A 19,748-nucleotide genomic window follows, 5' to 3' on the forward strand; every position below is an offset into this window, starting at 1 on the left:
ATCAGGAGGCTGTCACTGAGGTTTCCAAGGCAGCCTTATCTGATTTCAGGTATGCTACAGGAGCCTTCTCAGTAGCTATTAGGTGCAATGGATGACTGGGTTAAAGCGGCAGAGACTGTTACACTATTTAAATGGTTGATATAGGAGAAAGGTATACTTCATTGAGTTAAACCAAATGGAGAGCGGGGAGAAATTTAATCAGAAGTTCTAGACATGCAGTGAGAAGGAAATTTCAAACATTTTTTCTTTCTCTTTTGCAGAAACGAATATAATTCTGTGATAACATGTGATGTGTTGTGTGAATGGGTATGGATGTGAGTGTCTCTGCTTCAGAGTGTATCTCCATAATGTTCTACAGATATTTTTTTTGTTTCCTTGTTTGCTCTGGCCATTTCATTCCATTATTCTGCTGAGCCAGTAAATAGTAATCCGTGTGTTGTTTTCCAGACCACAATAAAATAGCTTATCCTGGATCACTGGACACTGCTTGATGGAGGTGTAGCATCCACTGTTTTGAGATTTACCACCTCTTGAGATTAGGAAGAGCTGGAAAAGGAAGAAAGAATGTGGTATCAGTACTAATAACATAAATGATAGTTTTGGGGTGATACAGAAAAGTCATTGGCATAAACTAGATCTAGGGGCCTCCCCTATGCCAGAGTGCACCAACAGGGTCTGCAACCTTCCCCCCCTTCCCAGCAAGAGCTTTGGCTGCCTGTGGCCCTGGCTAGCTCTGATATGTGCAGCTGTAAACTGGGGTTAGGCTGCTGTGAAACCAGCAGTGTGAGATCTGTGCGGAGCCTTGTCAGGGGTCTCCCATCTGGAGAGACCTGGAAGAGTGTTTGGGAGCCACTTTTAAACTCATGCTCCTCGTCCTTACTTGAGCTACACTACCAATACAGCTGTGCCTGACCATACTCCATGGTCCCTGGCCCAGTGGCTTGAACTGACAGCTTGACTTCACACCCAGCTTGCTTTTGTGGACTTGTCTGGTAACTGCTGGACTGAGGCTGACCCTGGTTAGAGTCACTGGACCTGCTCCGCTTCCTTGCTCGTGTACTGTAGGCCTGCAGTCTTGTGGGTGAGGGCACTGCCCTGCCTGCCCTGCTGTCACCCTCAGCCCCTTGCAGAGCAGTCCTCCCTTGCTGCTCTGACACCCTGCATCTGGCAAAGATACAAGTGAGATATGCAGGGCATCCGTGGCTTGTACTACTAAAACCTTTACAGCATCACATACCACAAAGCATTTTTGGAATGCATCAGAGTCGTTAAATGCTTGATTTGGAATAGTAATCACCTCCTTTCTATAAAGGCAAGATATTTTGGTACTATCAATTTAGCTGTTCAAGGTTGAAGGAGAAGGAAGAGCCTACATAATAGATGTGAGGAAACTTTTAAAGACAAGATAGGCTTTACATACATAATATCACAACTTCAGAGTCCACTAGCTAGCACTAGTAGCACATGATTTATTCCAAAATAGTTCAGTGTGCTAATGTATTTCAAAACATCATCTGTGCCTTTTGTGGGATCTTGAAATATATTAGGTTTATGGAAAGTTAGTTAACAGCAGTCCCAGCCTCAACGGATTAATGAACTACAGACTACATTTACACAGGTCCAAACTATACAAGAGGTACAGTGTCTCACACCGCCCTGGACATGTATCACGGGGTTCTGCACCACACACAGTTTTCAAATAGGACATCCTTATATTTTTTGTTTCCAGTCTAATCAAAGGTGCTGACAGCACTTCAGAGATCTTGCAGTTCATCTGAGAGAAGCCTTTACCACATTCCAGCAAGCAATAGGAATTACTCTGGTCATATTCCATGTGTGCTGGGCTAAGCTTATTTTACCATAGCCTTTAGGCAAGTGTTTTCCAGCTGCTCCTTTGTTTTCTGACCAAAGAGACTGAAAACAGGGTGAAATAAAAACATCTTACAGACCACTGGAGGAGATACAGGGAGGCTGTGTGAGGAAGGATTTTCTGGCTGTGATTCTATTTCTTGCTTCTAAAGCCCTTGCCACATTCTGCATTCCACCCAATTGCCCAGATGCAGATGCTAGCACTGCTGGGGCAGTCTGTGGGTCCTTTTCCAATCAGCAAATGGAGCAGCTTGCTGGCTGGGGATGACTGACTCATTGCCTAGAGATTCTCTTGGCTGCAAAGAGTTCCCACCGCACTGACTGAATGGACTTTGCTCACAGTAACAGGTCCTGACTTCTAAGATGAAGACAGTAAGGAAGGCAGAGTACAACCAACCAGATGGACCCCAGACTTCCCAACATGTAAGTATCCTAAACTATGGGAAAAACTCATCCATGCTTCTTGAAGTCTCCACAATCCATTCTTTGTGTCCTCTTCCAAGGCAGAACAGACAGTAACTAAATGAGACAACAATCAGCCTGTATATTTAATTAGCACAATGTCCCTTGAGTAGCCTGTTGCTTTTAGGCATAGATGTAATGTGCTGTGTATGACATCCGTGTCTTCTGTTTCTGTACGTTATTTCATCCATTCTCCTTTGGTCATTGGGAGATTATCCTCTAGATTAAAACAGGACTGGGGAAAAGTACTGATGGGATTTCAAAGGTACAGCCTAATAAATCTTGCTAATGCTTGGGGAAAGACACAGCATTTTGTCTGCCTCTTTGCCCCGCCCCCCCCATGCAGCAGAAGCTGGGTGAATTGTTCCAGGTGACTGCAATTAGAAGGTCCATGCTTGTGTCTACAAAGTAGGTCTAAGTACCAAGAACGTGAGCTTAGAAGTTTTAAATTCCCTACAGAAGCTGTAGGACTAGCAACTCAAGAAGCAGTTAGAAGTGCATCACTGAAGAAGAAAATTCATTATGTAGTGAGTATTGCACTTGTGCAACATTGTCAACAGAGCCATAGTAAGATATCCAGGCACTTGAGATACCTTCCAGTTCACCAAACCTGCTTGTCTTACTACATCTGCACTGCTACAGAACCTCAGCTGTTCCCCAGGGCAGTAGCATTAGTTAGCAGAGCATGAACATGTATGTTCCCTACTTGGTGCCTCCTTGCCCTGGCCTTGTAATTTGTCCTGGCCTTGTAATATGAGCCTCATATCAAAGGCCTTCGGGATTTCCTTGCTTTTTCTTTGTTCCTCTTGAAAAGATGGCACCCATTGAACTTTGCGCAATGCCTGCAGTAGGTACATAGCTATATTCTAACTTGTTTTCTGATAATCTCCCTCTTAGCTGTTGGGACTGCTTAAGAGTGGGGTCATCTGTCTGTGGGACAGTATTCCACGCGTCTTAAGAGAGAACTCATATTATTAAAATAATTTTACTATGCCATGTTCTGATCCCCATCTACAGGGCAATCACACCAGGCTCTTTTGTCTTCAAGTCTAATGATCTGGGATCAAAGCAGCTCAGATTCATCCTGCTCCTGTAAATTACCTACACTCAGCCAATGCTCAGCAGTCTAGTTCATTCCGTCAAACTTCATTTGGACATGGGGGTAGCACAGCAGCTCCTGATTCAAACATAGCTGTACTCTAATATGGTCTACATATCCACCTATCAGCAATGGCCCGTCCTATAATATGGTGTAAATTGCTCCACTACTTTTCTTATCTAGTTCCTTTGTTCCTGGTCACATTTCAAAAACACGGTTTCTTAAACTCTGATCCCACTTCTCAGTTACTGCCATTTCTGTTTCAGGGAGTAGCCTGCATTGACATAAGGAGGTGCTGATAACTCAAGGGGAAGCTTACTCAAAACTTTCGTTTAGAAACCAGTAAAATACGATTGATAGTTTTGCTTCCCCTGTGTATGAGGAAGAGTTAACAATTTCAGGACAGTAAAAACTGTTTCTAACTGAGACTGCAGCCCTTTCAGATTGAATGTTCTTCCTTGACAGGTATTTGGATGGGAGGACTTAAAGAGGCTTCCAAGCAGTAATTTGGAGGTAAGTGTTAACTAGTGGTTAATACTTTATTACAGTGCTAGAGGGCACTGTACTGTTGAAGGTGCTGTTTATGGATCAAATATAATAGCTAGGAGCTAGACAGTTCAATGGCTTGAGATTCCTTTGCACTTTTTGTTAGAGAGACATGTTAATCCTGACAGTGTTGTAACTCATAATAATTACACTCTTCCTGTCTCAGATATGCTGTGTTTAATTCTTTGTTGCCCTGACCTGTGGATTGCTTTCTTCTGAAGATGTGCAAGAAAATGTAAACTGCTGCCATTCTGGATTGAAAAACATTCTGCATGCAGTTTACACGAGGGCAAATGCCTACATGTTGTTCAGGCAACATAAATTCTGTTATGTCTGGAAGACCATTAGCATTTGCTTGTATAAGTACAACTGTAGGCAGCAGCGCTCCATAAAAATGGTCTTCTATCCAGTTACATCAGCTTTACAGTTCATAGATAAGGATGAAATGTACTTCTACCTGCTGTCAGTTCAGATAAACAGAACTTAAACCCCTTTTTACAGAATGCCACCAGTTGTCTTCTAACACTGTCACAAAGCTGGTGTCCATCTCTGTGACTTTAAATAGTTGTCACTGTGTGCACTTCACTGTTTTATGTTTCTCTGGGAAAAATTGCTTGTTTCATCTCTGCTGCTGGACTTTTAAACTGAAAATAAGAAATAGTGTCACTATCTGAAAAATTCATACCTTATCTACAAAGTTCTTACTTTTTGCATGTTTTGTTCACAGGCTTTTCATTAAGACGCTTCATACACAAAACATCTGTATGTTTTTCTAAAATATTATGATAGTTTTGTTTTTGAATCAGAATTCAATTTCAAAGTTAAACATTAATTTTCACTTCTGAAAATCTGTTCTGATTTTTTTTTATTCTCACTTTCTTTTTTTCTTACTAGAAAGGGAAAAAAGGAAGCTGGGAATTTTACCTGCTTTTTGAAAATATTTGTAATTATTAAATTTCCTACAAGTATTTTTATTCTTCAAGTTTTGAAACCCCATGTTTTCACTTAGAACTGTCTCTTAAAGTAACTTGACTAGTTCTTTTTTTGAACTTCAATCACTGTTTATAATGTAAGTTCTTCCTGTATATACAAAACGTGAGGAAAACTAAGTTATTGCTGTTTCTGGCTGATTCCATTACCTGAAATATCAGTCCCAGACGGTGATATCATGACAGCAAGCAAGTCTTGAATGATGAACAGTCTGTGTTTTTACATGACCCCAATTAGAAATGCACATGCTTAACAGATCTGTGAAATCTACTGTCCAGATCTGTTTCAATGGGAGAAAGTGCCCTGGGAAAGCGCTTTCTGACAGTAAGTAGGCTGTGGGTTTGGACTTGGGTTACTATCCAAGTGCAGTGAAGGGACAGCATGCAACTGATGGTCAAGGAGAATTGAAACTGAGGGTAGGCACCAACAGAGTAGATGCTGCTATAAAAATAACCAAATTTCATTGCAATTTTCTTTTTTACTCTCCAAATTGTAGGAATTAACTCTGAAGAGGGAAGATCACGCTGGATACCCGAGCTCTTTTCAGTGTCCTTTCCTGCCCTACAGAATATGGCTTCTTTTCCCACCTTGCATATATGTGCCTGCAATTCCCATCTTACATGTTCCCAGATGCCTGTTTCGAGTGCAATTTCTGCTTGACAGTGAACTGCTATTTTTCCTGCTTCACCTCCCATCCCCCAGCTCATGTTCTGAGCAGCTGTGAGGTGGGTTGATCCTTCCTGGAAAAATATCTAGCTGTTGGCCTGTCCTAGGAAGAGAGTTATCTATCCATGCTGCTCTGCATCCCATGCTTCTTTCTTCTTCCTTCCCTTTCCTTTCCCATCTCAGCTTCCCTTTTTTACTCCCCTGCTGCTGCCTCACAAATTATAGTTCTCTCATTTTAATCTCCACCCCACCCCACCCCTGCCTCCATCTTAATGGATTGAAGACATCAGAATTATGTAGCAAATTATTCTGAGCCCTAAGAATTCTTTTGAGAAGTGGCTGGGAATTTTTGACACATTGGAGTCTTCTGGGGATATTTTATGAGTGTACTGGGTTTGATTAAAATGGCAGTTCATATCAGGATAGAAAGAAAGACTCCAGCACTGTCTGACAGTCACCTGGAAGGTAGAAAAGGAACTTGAAGCTAGATTTACAACATTTCAGGAAGTTTCTTCCAGGCTGCATGCATCTCCATCTCCAAAATATGAGAAATTTTAAAGATGTCCACATACCAGAAAATGTTTACCTTACTAGCCTTTGCACATCTGCGATTAGTTTATAAGGGTTTAATTTTGATCTTAGCTCCTTTTCCTACAGTATGATGAAGTATTTGAGTTGGGTTGGTTCTTTTTGTTTTGTTTTGTGACACTGTCAGTGGCTAAAATCTTAATGCACAAAATCTTTCTTATAGGAGATCTTATCATTTTGTATTGCAGCAGAAAGGACAGACTTGGGTGCTACAAGATCTTGCAAAGCTGCAAAACTACTGGACTAAGTTAGCGAAGTTTTTTGCTCATAAGAAAGCCTTAGGTAAGAGTGACTGCAAATGCTCCTCATTAATGGATATGTGTTCCTGCTTTTCTGGCTTACTCAGTCCCCTTACAGCACAGTCACATGCTCCTGGGTGCCATTTCTGGTCTAGGCTTTACCCTTTTTTCAAAATGTTGATTAAGTATGGGATGGTGGCCAGGGCTGAAAGTGGGAAACAGCCAATTAAAGGATCAAAGTCAGGGAAATTAAGCCTTGAGAGGAAAGGGCACAAACTGGGCGGGGCTGGGAAGAGCAAGATGATAGTGGCCCTCAGGGGAGACACCAGAGTAGGAAACGGGACTAAAGTCAAAGAAGTGGAGGGCAAAACACAACTGCTCTCCCTTGAAGGGATTGTCTAAGATGGCAAAGAAGCAGCACAGGAAGAGAGAAAGGGAATAACTGTAATACATACAATGATTTGTTTAGCTACTACACTCTCAGTGGGGCCTACCTATAAGCAGGGCTGTGCAAAAAGACCTTCTAGTGTGGTTGGCAGCTGAGTAAGCTGCCAGTGAGCACTCCCACTTTGCTTCTCAGCAGCCTCCTGGCACCACTGCACTGCTACTCTCTCATCCTCCTTGCTGCCAGCGCCTGGGTCATTCCTTCCCCTAGTTCCTCAAAAGCCCCTGCCATCTGACCTCTACTCCTGAACTAATTCTTACGAATAGTCTTACAAACAGACCTGCTTTTGACAAGCTAGACCCTTGTTTTTAATGCCTTGACTATATGTAGTTTGTGACCCTGTCTAACTAAACCAAGTATACTTAACTTGGTGCAGCACAGCAGTAAGAACTTTCATACTTCGAACTACACTTACTCTGCTTAAGTCAACACGAGGTGACTTGAACAGCACTGAAATAGGACATTCTAAAGATAAAATAGAAGTGTCCTTCCTGCTTGAGCCTTACTAAGCCTTTTATTTTAGGAATGAGCTCATATCGTGCATAGACTGAAGTTGCCCAAGAGACACTTCTGTTGTAATAGGTTTTTAATGAAAAATGAGATGTTTACAAAACAGAGAAAATACTGAAATGTTTGTTTGCGTTGATTTTTCCCCCTGATTCATTTTAAATGGCAATATGCAAAGCAAAGTAATTTTTCTTGTATGTCACACTGTTTCATTAAGGCACTAACAGAAGACACTTGATCTAGAAATGAAGATAAGTTGCTTCAATCAGTACTAAGTAGCAGGTGCCCTTAGTGATTAAATGTAATAGAGTATTTCCATTATTCTATTAAGCTTTATGTCAGCAGTTGTCATAGTTCCTCTCATATCCTGAAATACTGTGAAAACATGTTCAGAACAACATTTCAGAATCTTGGAATGAATGCTTTCTTTAAGTAAGGAATATGAGGATTTTCACTTCATAAAAAAATCTATAAAATTTGTGTTTGGTCTATACCAGATTAAAATCCAGGAATTTTCATATTTCCTTTTCCTGTGAAGGATAAAATATTAGGTTTGATAGTATGATGTATTGCTGACACAGTGTAGGTGCTGCTCTGCTTCTTATTGCATTATTTGTGAAGAGCACAAAAGCACCTTTCTGCTGAGTAGTGTGCTCTTCCCTGCCCTTTGGTGCTTCTCACATGTATTAAGGGTGTTGGGGAAAAAACTCAATGCCATAAACCCATTACACAGCAAGCGAATTTATTACAGAATCATAGAATCATTTAGGTTGGAGAAGACCTTTAAGAACATCAAGTTCAACTGTTAACCCAGGATTGCCAAGTCCATCACTAAACCGTGTCCCTAAGTGCCACATCTCCATGTCTTTTAAATACCTCCAGAGATGGTGATGCCGCCACCTCTCTGGGCAGCTTGTTCCAATGCTTGACCATCCTTTCAGTGAAAAAAAATTCTCTAATATCCAATCTAAACCTCCCCTGGCACAACTTGAGTCTGTTTCCTGTTGTCCTATTCTTGTCACTTGGGAGAAGAGATTGATACCCACCTTGCTACAACCTCCTTTCAGGTAGTTGTGGAGAGCAATAATGTCTCCCCTCAGCCTCCTTTCCTCCACACTAAACAACCCCAGTTCCCTCAGCTGATTCTCATTAGACTTGTGCTCCAGACCCTTCACCAGCCTCATTGCCCTTCTCTTGACACGCTGCAGCACCTCTACGTCCTGCTGCAGTGAGGGGCCCAAAACTGAACAAAGCAGTCAAGGTGCGGCCTCACCAGTGCTGAGTACAGGGGGGACAATCACTGCCCTTGTCCTGCTGGCCACACTGTTTTGGATACAAGCCAGGATGCTGTTGGCCTTCTTGGCCACCTGGGCACACTGCTGGCCCATGTTCAGTCAGCTGTCAGCCAGCACCCCCAGGTCCTTTTCCCCCAGACAGCTCTCCAGCTGCTCTGCCCCCAGCCCGTAGCACTGTGTGGGGCTGGTGTGACCCATGTGAAGGACCCACTCTGCCCCCAGCCCGTAGCGCTATGTGGGGCTGGTGTGACCCACGTGAAGGACCCGGCACTTCTTGTTGAACCTTATACAATCAGCCTCAGCCCATTGGTCCAGCCTGTCCAGATCCCTCTACAGAGTCTTCCCATGCTCGAGTGGATCAACATTCCCACCCAGCTTGGTGTCATCTGCAAACTTATTGAGGGCGCACTTGATGCCCTCGCCCAGGTCATTGATAAAGGTATTAAACAGCACTGGTCCCAGTACTGAGCCCTGGGGAACACCACTTGTGACTGACACCCAGCTGGATGTAACTCCATTCACCACCACTGTTTGGACTTGGCCATCCAGCCAGTTTTTTACCCAGTGAAGACTACACCCATCCAAGCCATGAGCAGCCAGTTTGTTTCTCCAGGAGAATGCTCTAGGAAATGTTGTTAAACATTTTACTGAAGTCTAGGCAGACAACATCTACAGCCTTTCCCTCATCCCCTAAGCGGGTCACCTGGTTATAGAAGGAGATCAGGTTAGTCAAGCAGGACCTGCCTTATAGCAGCAGATACAGAAAGAGAAAAGCAATGGAAAAAATACTTGACTAATGATTAGGTCAGTACCCTGGGCTTTTAGCTGCCATTTAAATTTAAATATGCACTGCAACATGAGGTAAATAGGCCAAATGAGTCTACAGAGCCTTGGTAACGTGCAGCCTGAGACACTCATAGTAACATACCTTTACAAATGACTATGGCCTGGCTTCTTGTGGACAGCTGCTGGGAGTGACTAGCCTATATCACACACTCCTGCACAAAGCGTTGTGTGGAACAAAGTAAAACTGTAAAAGCTGATATAACTGTAAATACCTTAACGTGGGTTATTAAGGCAACAGCAAGGGGGCTCATGCTTAATGCATTGAGCTCTCTCGGTCCTCTCATTCACATAATTTCTGTATTTAGGTTTGACAGTATCTTTTCTGAGTGTATATTACATTACAGAAGTTGACAACTGTAGAATTCCAAGTCTGACAACCTTGTAAGTTAATAATGGACTTTTTTTCTCAAAGTAACCAGGAAGGCGGCATACACAATGACTTATCTACTTAATTGAAATCTGAGCAGTTAAGTTCTGTTTTTATTTCTGTCAGCACAATCCCAGTGAAGTCAATCATATGGAACCAAGTGTGCAATTCAATTCTAAATTGTTTGTTATATTCAATATGCCTGTTTCCACACGGGGTGGGATCCTACCAATCCAAACTGAAATAATTTAACTTCTTTCTCAGCCAAGCTTTCACTGATTTAAAAAAAAAAAAAACACATATTTTTCCTGACAACTGGTGCAAGATGGGTGAGATTGCAATTGTGTAGGAAACAGGGGTGGGGTATGTACCCTCTCCCACAGCCTAGCCTCTTGCAAAGTGGCAAAGAAGTGGGGAAGGCTTGTGATAAGCCATGGAACTCCTTTTGATTCATCTGCTACCAAAATAGTAATGTGAGTCTGTTAATTTAGATATATATCTAAGGGCCTGGTTCTGGTTTGGCTCACATCAACTGTTTGTTATACTAATGTGTAATATATACATTGCCAATTTTGAGATAACAAACAGCTCTAGTTCAACGTCCATTCTGGCTGCATTACTGTTCTGAGAGACACACTCTTTGCCCAGAAATAGTGAAAGAAACCCACAGGCTGTGGGCAGGAAAAATGGCATTCTTCTCAAATCTCCAGCTAGACCCATGGTCACTGAGAGCAAATAGATATGCTGGTGGGATCCTGCTGCTGTTCCACGTATTCAAAACAAAAAGGCAAATTTAGTGGCCATCTGGTGTCAGGAATAAGCCCAGCTCCTTACATTCTGCCTGGCCCCATCTGAGGATCCTGGCCCACATGCTGTCAGGCAAGTCCTGACTTACCTGCAGTACTGAGGAGTCCTCAGGGTACATTCTGCCGGCATCAAGTGTCAGCATTCATCTCTGGCAGTGAGTTTTGATTTATGCAGTCTGTGGCAGAAAAAGCTCCATAAGCAAACCAAAGGTATACCTCACCTTCCTAAGTCTGATGAAAGCCTCATGGATGCATGAGCCTCTCAGGCCACAAAACAGGGAAAGAAACTTAAGCCAGATTCCCATATTCTCAGGAGGTGGCTTTCCTGGTGAACCATCAGGAAGAAGGTAGTACTATGGAAGGTCTAGTCTCAAAACACAGGTATGCTTCTGGCCTGAATGCAGGATGATGAAGACCATGCTTTTTGAAAAAAGTCATACACCAGCTAAGGTCAAAAGGGACATCTGGATGTCATCCAGTCCAGTGCCCCCAGCCCCCCCCCCCCCCCCCAGACAAAGAAGAGTCAACTTTATTTAGCTTACTCAGGGCTTTGTATCCACTCTCATGTTGAATATCTCCGAGAATGGAGATTCCTTTGCTTCTTGGTGAACCTATGCCAGTGTTTAACTCCCCCATTACGTATTTTTTTACCCTGATAAGTAGCAGGAATTTCTCATTTTGCAACTTGTTTCCTTCACCTCTCAGACTGTCCCTGTGTACCTATGAGGGAAGTCTAGCTCAGTTTCATCTATGGATTCCCGTATATAATCAAAGACAGCAATAATATTTTCCCCTAACCTCCTATTATGGTGAAAAAACCCAGCTCTTCCAGCCTTTGCTTGGTTGTCAAGTGCTCTGGCTCTCCTCTCGGTTAATGTGGCCTCTGTTGGACTTGCAGCAGTATGTCAATATCCCTCTTATGCTGGAGTCCCAAAACTGACACAGTACTGCAAGTGTAGTCGCATTAGTGCTGAAGAGAAGTCAATAATAACCCCTGACTAGCTGGCTCCACTCTTTCTGATACAGCACAGTACATGGTTGGTTGCATGCGAAGGTATGTTGGTGGCTCATACTAGATTTGTCATCCATTAGAACCCCTAGGGCCTTTTCTGCAAAGTTGATTTCTATCCAGCTGGTGCTCACCGGGTAAAAAAATTCCCTGGCTGTGGTCAGGAGAAATGGCATTGACTGAAATATAGATTCTTAAACTGCTTCTCTTGCATGGGATTATCCTGTAACAGCTCCAGGACTTCAAATTTGTCTTTCTTGAAACTCCTTCAGGTTCATCTCAACCCATTTTTCCAGCCTGTTAGTGTCCCCAGTATTGATCACTAGGTGCCACTAGTCACCACGCACAACAATTTGAGCCTGGAGGTTCCTCCTGTTTTCCAATTACTTCATAGTCTACTTGTTCAAACCAAATCTCATCACTTTGACAATGAGGATATGATGGGAGACTGTATCAAAGACACTTCTGTGCTCAAGGTAAAACAATATTCCCCACTGTCCTCTCATCCACAAGCAAAGTATAGAATTTGCTAAAAAATGGTCACTTCATGATGAAATCCAGACACCAGTCCTCAGGGAGAAGTGCTGAGCATGTTCTCAGTGTTCCCCAGCTTCTGCCTTCCCTCCAGAGGTCTTCCATGCATAAGATCAGTTCCAGTTCATAACTTCATTCTTCCAGGACCCAAAGCTATACACTAGTTTCCCATGCAAAGCTCAGCTTCCACATGCTTTCCTTCTCATGACATTAAGAAAGACGCCAAGTACTTGGGAAAGTGTGTCCCAAACCACAGTTGCACGTAGGAAGTCTCCTTTTGGCCTCACTTGATAGGGCTTCGTTTCCATCCAGTATCTGCACATAATGTGAAGATGATAATGACCTTCAGTGGGGAAAGCATAAATGCTCTGTGTCAACCTGATAATCCCAGTTTATCTTGCACACACTACTAGAGGTGTTTATCCCTCCACCTATTTATGCCCTAGCATCCTGATGTCTCTCTTCTATTTGTCTCTAATGTACTAATCAGTGTGATCTTTGGAAAACACATTCAATTATCATTATTACCAAAGTGTCTGGAGATGCTGATGAAGTTCATGGTGCTGCTATAGCAGATGGTATCCAAGCATACTTTACCCAGACATTTTTTAGCTAAATAAGACAAAGGAAAGGCAAGATGAAAATAGAGAGTAGTGAAGAAACTTGCACAATATTGTTCAAATCACGACCAGACCCAGGATCCAGGGATTTAAAAATCTATCTGATCACATGCTAGACCACAGTTTCTGTAAACACACCATGGTTGTTGTCCACATACCTGTGTTGCTAGTCCATGCCATAGAATGCCTTTTTTATTCCTTTAATTCCTCATCAGTGCCCCAAAGTTACCCAGCTCTTCCTAACAGCTACCAAACATAAGATCAAATAAATCATCTCACAGGAACACAGAGGTTGTGTGAATAAATCTTAATCCTTGCTTTTGCAGGCATTTCTAGAACCCAGGTCCTATGCATATCAAACTTTCTCTGAGTCCTTTTGTTTGCCTCCCTAGACTTCCAAGTTAAGATTCAGTGCTGTGTATCTCCATGCTATAAATATCATAATTGTCCACTGGTCTCAGGAGAAGCCGATTGTGAAAATGCATGGAGTCTCCAATTTTTGACAGGCCAAATCTTCCTTCATTACCTGCAGAAGAATAGCTTCTCTTGCTGGTCTTGCAGGTTCATTTTTCTTCCCTTTCAAAATTTAAATTACAATATTCTGCCAAAATTTCCCTCAAGAAAAGATTAAAATATTTCTGGCACAGTTTATTAATCTGAGGAGTTTTGCTAAGGCGTGCCCTCCAGATATCTTTCTATTTCCCCTGCACGATCACCCTGGATGTGGCAATAAATACAGCCTGTGTTCAGCCACCGAATTAGTGCCCATGAAACCCTGGGTAAGGGGAGCTGGAGTGCTGGTGCTGCGTGTTTACTCTGAGTTGTGGGTTTGGATTCTGCAGGACCTGGAGGTGGACCCTGGCTGGAGAAAAAATGACCCAAGAACATGCTTCTGCTGCTGCCACAACCTTAAGGGGCAGGAAAACAAAAGCAAGGAGGAGCCCAGGCTGGCCTTGAAATGCTGAGTGGGCCTTTCGGAAGGAAAGGAGAGGATGAGGTGATTGGATTGTTTAAACAGCTGCAGTGAATCAGCAGCTCTCTTCCCCTGCCCTCCCCTTGCTGCACAGCAGCCCCCTCTGTGCCAAGTAAAACAGAGTAATCCCAGAAAGTGCAATCTACCACCGTGCAGCCGAATGGCGTTGCAGGACAGAACCAGCCCACAAACTCGAGAGAAAGGAAAGAGGTGTTTTCAGATGAGGTATGAAGCTGATGTGACAGTAGATCTCTTAACAGGAGCTGCAAAGAAGATTTGTACCAGCAGCAATGGAAAACAGGAGAAAAAATAGAGAGGGCAACACAGAAAAAGGAAAGGGCCAAACTTAACTTTGGCTTAAGGAGACACAACTGAGCATTATAATCACAGCGAAAGCTCCTTTCAGTTACAGCAGGATGAAATGTGCCGTGGCTACTGCTGCCATCTGGAACTTGTGGTTCCTGCTTTAGCTGGTTAGCCTGACCAGCTAACAAGCTGCTGCTAGCTAATGTGGCAGCTTCTTTGTCCTGAGTCAGTAGAGCTCTCTAGGAACTTGCAGCCTCTGGAGCCTCAGGCCACAGCCAGAAAGTTCGGAAGCTTGTAAGAATCACATAAAGAGGGAGCTTGTGGGCTGCTGTCCCATGTAGATCAAAGCCGTGTTTTGAGGAGAACCCCGAATACAAGGATCCATAGGAAATCGGTGCGAGAAACAGGTGAGTGAACATTGCTAATACTCAATATACAGTAGCACTCAGTTTATTGCCACAAAGTATCTAATCTTCACCCTGCCCCCCTTCCCAGCCGCTCAGCTCAGCTTTTTGTCTGGCTGCTGCAAAATCTGTTAGGCCAGTGCCCACTTAAGGATGGTTATTGCAGGGAGTGCAGTTAGAGTCTTTGTAATTGCTCAGCTGATGGTGTAATGGCCTCTCTGAGGATTCAGCCCAGCAACAGTAATGATACAGCTGGCCTGTCTTGCCTGATGGGATCATTTCCACTTTATTATAACTGTGATTTTCAGCTCAATAATTTCAGAGTATTTTTAGACCCTTTGAGATGCAAAAAATGTGCTGAATTTGCAGTGTCAGCTTTTTTTGTTTTGTTTTTGTTCCCTTTTAACTGGTGACCAGGAGAAAAATAAATTTTTGAGCAAAGTCAGGCAGGGATCCCCCACTTCAGCTTTCTTACTGCACCCGTTCCAGAAGAGAAGGGAGCTCTCAGCAAACTGCTGAAAGAGGTCAGTATGATTTTGGGGATAAACTGGTGCCCAAGCATAAAAGTGGAGTGTCAGCAGAGACCACCTACCATTCTGTCACCTTATGGAAAAAATGTCCCACAGAGAGGTGAGGGGTGAACTTGTTCATTTAAAACCAGACCGTGAGAATCTCTGACTAGAAAACTGTAGGAAACAACATAGTCCTAATTGTCACCACCAGCAGTCATCCTTTGCAACCTCCAGTTGCTAGAACCACCTCAACAGCCCTGTCCTTCTTCAGGTAATTTGTCTCCCATGAGTCCCCAAAAGAAAAAGCAAATGATTGCCCCTTGGCAGCTCCCAGAAGACATGTCCTCCTTCTGGCACATGATAGAGCATGACAGCTCTAACCTGTTTCTCTTGCACCTGTTTGACATGGGATAAAACCATGCCCTGCTACATCTAGGGGAGGGGGATGCAGCTCTGAAAGGCTGCTTCTCCTTTGACATGTACAGATCAGCAAGGGCTACCCTGTCAATGCCATTTCTGTGTATGTCTGCTTTGTGCTCTGGTATTAAAGCCCAGAACCTCAGGCATCTATTGGATTTTGTTCAAATGCTTTATTGGATTTTATGAACCTCATATACACCAGATAAACCATAGGAGACATGTCCTGGTGATATCCACAATAACCAATTAAAATCCCAGCCGTGATTTAACTCCATTTTCAATGAACTATGGAGACACCACTCTCTTTTCTATAGGGTGAGCAGAGATCTCATTAACTACATTTAATTGAGAGTGGCAGCTAGTGGATTTTATACATTAGGGAGCACTTCTTTAGACATCGCATCTTTCAAATGCATACACTGAAAAATTATAATGAATCCCATGATCGATACAGAATCATCTTTCTTGTTTCTAGTGTTGCTTCAGTTCCAAGGTTCCTTGAATAAATGGGCTTCAGTTAATAAAATTCAAATTTTCTTCACCCTACAATATTTTTTCCAAATTGACTCTTACTCTTTCCTCTTTCTTTTGGCATCATCATCATAATCAATTGGCCCTTCACAATTACCTAAATTTTTTTTTTTTTCCCTGTGCTTCATTTTGTGGATTTCAAAGCTTTCAGGAGCTGCAGGCAGTAGTTTTTAAGTGTATGATATTATTTCTGTTTTAGAGAGAGAATTTAAAGGAAAGCATGGTTAGGTGTTTGTCATGCTGTATGGCATACAGGAAGGCAGTGGTTAGGCTGTGAACCAAGCTTTGAAGCCACAGGACACAGAGCATAACACTAACAATAAAACATCTTTCCTCCATAATTCATGGAGATTCCAGAGAAGGTGTGTGAGCTCCTTCATGTTATTGAGTGAGAGAACCCACCAAGAATGTCATTTGAGGTCAATAATCCACAGAACGCAATAAAAAGGTAGTGGGAAGAGCAGCCATATGGCACATGCGCTCATACACATGCGTACACATACACGCACCCACATACACAAGTTTTCCCGTACTCTACTGTGACTTAACTCCTTACACCACCTTCCCTTGAAAACTGTATGAATGGGAAAGTGTGTGAGAAGACAGTATGTTAGAGACGGTTTAAGGTGGTGACAGCCTTTCTTCAATGAGCTGTGGTAACCCAGTTAATTCTACAAGAGTCAATCACTGTTTTGGTCACTTAGTACACAGTCTTTAGAGAATCATATTCATCATTGTAGGTCAGCTTCACCCTGTGGAATATCTCTTCTTAGGGATGTTAATTCCCTTTTGAGCATTGATAGCTTTGTAAAGGTAGTTACATACTTCTTCAGGACTTTAAGTCCTATTTTGATGTATGTTCAGAGCTTTGAGAACATCTGCTTTCTGACTGAAATGCTTCAGGCTTGGTCAGTGTTTAAAGTTCAATTGTTTTGGAAAGTTTGAAGAAATTATTTTGTTTGTGGTTTTGGGTCAGAAGCAAATGATTATGTCTGCTTGAGTCTAGCGACAGTAATAACAGTATCCCACTGGAGATGTGCAGGTAGCAGATTCTACCTAGCAGGGAAAGGGTTAAGAGCAGGAGGGCCAAGTTGCCCCTTCTGCCTCTTTGACTGGTTCTCTCTGTCCTCACTTCTTGCCACCTCAGATCAGTGACAGAATGTGCAGCTTGTGCTTTTGAGAGGCTAGAGACAGGGTGACTCACTGGCAGGAGAGAGGTGTGAAGCAGCTGCCAGGCTTTAATGCCATCAGCTCAGAGGCTAATTGTTTGCATAGCTTTGCCTTTCCCAGTGATCTTCCCCTGTGTCTTGTGTTCCTCATGTGGTTTCCATTAAGGTCAGGGTGGGGGAAGGGAAGCATGTGAATTATTGCAGTATTTACTCTCACTTATCATGTCAAAGCTTGGAGTGCTCTGTCCTACAGAGGCTGCAGAGAGTTGCAAGCAATGCACAAGGGTGGTGCTTGAGTGTTAACTGCACTGACTGAAAGGCAGAAATCTCCCTCTCCTAATCCTTCACAAGACCCTGACTATCTCCTTTTCTTACTGCAAGCTGCACAATAAGGAACACAAAGTTGACTCAAAAGTGTGTGAGAACTAGATCCTCCATCCAGCTGAAAAGAGCATGACAATTTGAACAAAGTGATAATCCATGGAATATAGCTACCATTTCCAGGTGGGAGGGATTGGGACTGCCAGCACAGCCAGCATGAGCTCATCCACAACAGGGCAAGGGACTGATCTCCCTCTGTTTCCCCCTCTTTGTGTGTGTTCTGTGGCTTGTCTAAGAACCAAACTGCTCAGTCTCTCTCCTGAGAGACTTTCTCTGGCAATTGGTCAACCTCTCGGAGTATCTCAGTTGTCATCTGGTCCCTTCTTTTGCATTCTATAAAATCAACAAACTCTCCACATGTAAAATTACTTTCAGGTAGTCCAAGTAAGGTTTTATTTCTCCCCCTTTTCCTTTTTTCCTTTCTGTGGGTGGGTATTCCTTGCCTTTAACACCCGTGGTAAGGGTAACTGGCAAAGCAAGTTGAAGTGTGGCACTATGTCCCTGCTGATTGGTCTCTTTTTTACTGGAGATGCAGCAGTTGCTGGAGTTGGGAGGATAGTCCTCTCTTAGGATGGGGTCCGATGATCCTTTTCTTATATGTGGCTCCAAAGTGTGCACCTCTTCTGGTGTTTTGAATATCCTCTTCTGCTAAGTAGATTCCGTATTAGGAAAGGGTAATGGATATAGGTCAGAGACCCAGAGCAGCTTGATACTGATAGGTGTTAAGAACAGAAAAGCTTGAAAGGGAGATGGTTACAGCTTGACCGCTCCTGCCAGGGTTTCCCTAGACAAATGCCCCATCCTCCTCATGCTTTGTCTTTTCTTTGATGGATGAAAGGGCAACATTACATGTATGGAGTAATTTTCTTTCTGTTACATGAATAGGTTTCTGTTGGGGGCTCAACAACTTGCATGAAAGAAAAAGCTGTCCAGAGTAAAGATGATAACAAGAAGGAAAAAGCACATCAAGTGAAAACTCTCCCCTTTGACAGAGACACCTGAAGAAGTGGTCTTACACAGTCTTTGTGTATATTACAAACCTCTGTAACACAGGGGTTGTTCCTAAAGAGGAGGCTATTTGTCTCACTCCAGCTTCCTCAGGGGATAGTTTACAATGGGGCAGTTCATAAACTGGCCTATCTCTATACAGGCCAAGAAGGAGAGAGAAGGAAAATCAAGGAGTGGAAGGCAGAAAAGTTCAACTTCTAGAATCTGCACAGACTAGAAATGAATCATGAGGCAGGCACAGCTCCAGCACTAGCCTATAAATTGACAGCTTTGTATCATGAACTGCACCTTGTGATGGCAGGAACATCCTGACATTTCCTTTGGAGACTGTTAGGCAAGTCTTCACACTCTAAAGCTAGAGTGGTGCAGTCCTCTGTACAAAGATTAACCTAGAAGCTATTTACAAAAACAGCAGCAAGCCCAGAGCAAACTGGGGCTACAGGTCTGGAGTGCACCTGGGACTGGGCACACCAGTGGTTGTATGTTGTGCAATGGTTGTATGCTGGGATATGAGTACAGGTGGGGTCAGAAGCAGGTGTATCACCTATAGATTGTACCTGTAGGTGTCAAAGCCAGCTGGAAGGTAAAACTATCAGCATTTTCAGCCTGTTCATGGTGTTGGTTTCCAACTGGACTGATCTCATATTCTTAATGTTTTCAGTAGAACTATGATCCTCAAGGCAATAGCACCCACATGCCCTGTTTTGCTTGGTGAAAATAAGCATGTGTGTAAAAAGCAATCTGCTGTAAACAGCTTTAGCTGTAAAGGAGAGCAGGCTGATCACCAACAGGCAGCAGGACAGTGCAGAGTACTGAAGGGGTAGAAGCCAGGATGCCTAGGTCCCAGTCTCAGGTCTGATTGTGTGAAATTGCTTGGTTTTTTCAAATAAAGACGCTTACATGCTTCCCTAATAGCCTAACATCAGTCATACCTCATAAAAACCATTGCTAAAAATACATAATTCTGTGAAAATCTGTTTTCAGTTAACATTACAGCTCTGAAAAGCAATTTAATGAAACAAACTAATTGCCACATTGGACTGGTGATGCGGGGCTTTCTGCAATTCTCTCAAGATTGACAGGGTTCTCTGATGTATGATAAGATGTAAGCAGCTTTCAAAGATTTTCTTACAGTGGGAGCATTTATAACAATATT

At 43.0% G+C, this 19,748-nt stretch overlaps 1 protein-coding gene across 1 annotated transcript in view; it reads left to right on the forward strand.

The window, feature by feature from the left end:
* Positions 1 to 8,970: 8,970 nt before the first annotated feature.
* TSPAN18 (tetraspanin 18) overlaps positions 8,971 to 19,748 on the forward strand; it is a 172,439-nt gene continuing 161,661 nt past the window's right edge. The window contains exon 1 of the mRNA XM_080396768.1: positions 8,971 to 14,574. The gene's annotated coding sequence lies outside the window, so the exon portion shown is untranslated. The remainder of the gene's footprint in view (positions 14,575 to 19,748) is intronic.

Source organism: Falco punctatus, assembly GCF_963210335.1.
Source record: "Falco punctatus genome assembly, chromosome: 7".
NCBI classification, from domain to species: domain Eukaryota; kingdom Metazoa; phylum Chordata; class Aves; order Falconiformes; family Falconidae; genus Falco; species Falco punctatus.